At 52.0% G+C, this 2,065-nt stretch overlaps 1 long non-coding RNA gene across 1 annotated transcript in view; it reads left to right on the plus strand.

Moving 5' to 3' along the window:
- LOC123521391 overlaps positions 1 to 2,065 on the plus strand; it is an 8,876-nt gene that overhangs the window by 1,124 nt on the left and 5,687 nt on the right. The window lies entirely within an intron of this gene.

Raw genomic sequence — 2,065 nt, forward strand, 5'->3', positions numbered from 1 at the left:
TTTTTTTTGGTGTCAATCTGTAAAACCAAACTTGTATTCACCTTTGTACCTGAGCAGTTCAGTGACTTTGGTTACCTGTCACACATGGTGTCCCCGTTCCCACTCCCTCTACCCAGGATGCTTCATCGCCGTGACTTTGGCTGCTCAAGCTCTCACCTGTGTTTAGATTGCGCTCATGTAGAGAATGTTTTCCAAGAACACCATGGGCCAGGAAAGAGGTTTAGTTTTAGCCTAAAATGTTGAGTTTATCGATGATTTCTGGGGATGGCTGTAGTTCAAGGTTAAAACATTACTTCCTGGCATGAGTTTCAGGGGTTTGAATCCAGTAAGTCTAGTTTCTACACAGGGTTGAAGTTCTGTTTCCTCCTTTTGATTGGGATCCATCTACTTGGCCCTTGATCAACATGTTCAGTCATGGTTAGCGGGGCAGCATCCATTTCTTCTAGGGCCAAAGGTTCCCAGTCTTACTTGTAGTGAGTCATTTCACATGGGGTTTCCCCACATTCCAGCTGTGGAAGCTGTCCCCTACAGTTTAGAACATAAGCACAAATAAACTGGTGCTTACCTTAGTGGGTGCTCCCTCGCTATGAAACCAAAAGGCAAACTCACTGCCATCGAGCAGTGTTGACTCGTGGCAACTCCACAGGAGTTGGTGTGTGTCTGAAGCTGTCAATCTCTCCAGGAGTAGAAAGCCTCATCTTTCTCCCAAGGAATGGCTGGTGGTTTTGAACTGCTGACCTTGCAGTTAGCAGTCCAACACTTAACCATGATGTCTGCCTCCAGGGCTCCATGACTTTGGGAGTTGTGCATTTGAAAAGAGGCTCTGATTCTGCGGGAAAGTGCAGTAGGGCGGGAACGAGGCGGCGGGTGCAGCCATGCCTAGAAGCAGAATCTCTGGTGAAAGCCTGTGAGCCTGCTCATTACAGAGAAGTAAGCACGAGGAAGCCTGTGCTTACCTTGCTTACTGAGGAAGGCAGCACTGCAGGTGCTCGCTCTTGGTTGGGGGTGGGGCAGCTTAATGGGCAGCCCCATCAGCTCTGCAGGCCTTGGCGGGCAGTGGTGTCTCAATGGGACAGATGTCCACAGCAGGTAGCACTTAGCAACCTGGGCTTTCCTAGGGGGCTCCAGGTAGGCTTCCGCTGGAGAAAAGGTTAAGGCTGCATCGGTGATTAGAATTAAGACAGAGAAGAAAGAGACACCGAGAAGAGGTTACGAGAGGACGGACGGGGAGGCAAGGTCAGAGAGAGCAGCTTGGGGCTTGCACGCTGTGTGTGAAGGGAAGCAGGAAACTGCTGAGCAGTGCAGCCCCGCCGCCGAGAGAGACGGGCCAGGGCTTGGCTGGGTCACCGATTTTATGGGCACCAGCGCACAGCTTCACTTGCTTGCCTTCCTGTTCACTGCTGCTCAGAGTTGTGTCATGGGGCAGAAAAGAGCCCTCAGGCTGCAACCCAGCTTATGGGGACACATTAAGTCTTCGACAGGACAAGCAGGAGACAGAGACCCATCACCGGGAGGAGGGGGACCATCATGACGCTCCGGTCCAGCCCTGCAGCGAGGGCTCCGATCCTCCTCCGACTGAAGGGCCCTCCACTGATGACTTGCCCAACGCCATGAGTTGGAGAGCGTTCTGTGGTGCCATTCATAGGTAATAAACATGGGGAAGGGGGGGAAGTAGCAACATTTGAGACAACGCTGATATTTAGAGGTCTAAAGTAAAAGGAAATAAATTGTACGGGTCACTTGCAAACAAAACAATACAGCATCAAGCTTCCTCTGACTCATGCGCCCTGTGTGCGATAGGAGAGCTGTGCTCCGTGGGGTTTTCAACAGCAGACTTTTGGGGAAGCAGAAGGCCAGGCCTCTCTTCCGAGGTGCCTCTGCATGGGCGTCCACCTCTAGGCTTTGGGTCAGCAGCTGAGCACCTTAGCCCTGCGCCCCACGTAGGGATGCCCCGATGGTTCAGAAAAACCCAAACCACACTCACTGCCATTCAGTCAGTTCTGACTCACAGGGACCCTATCAGACAGGGTAGAACTGTCTCTGGGGTTCCAAGATGGTAACTTTT

This window comes from Echinops telfairi, unplaced genomic scaffold (genome assembly GCF_000313985.2).
Source record: "Echinops telfairi isolate 266 unplaced genomic scaffold, ASM31398v2 ScPeMD7_1;HRSCAF=3_0, whole genome shotgun sequence".
Taxonomy (NCBI): domain Eukaryota; kingdom Metazoa; phylum Chordata; class Mammalia; order Afrosoricida; family Tenrecidae; genus Echinops; species Echinops telfairi.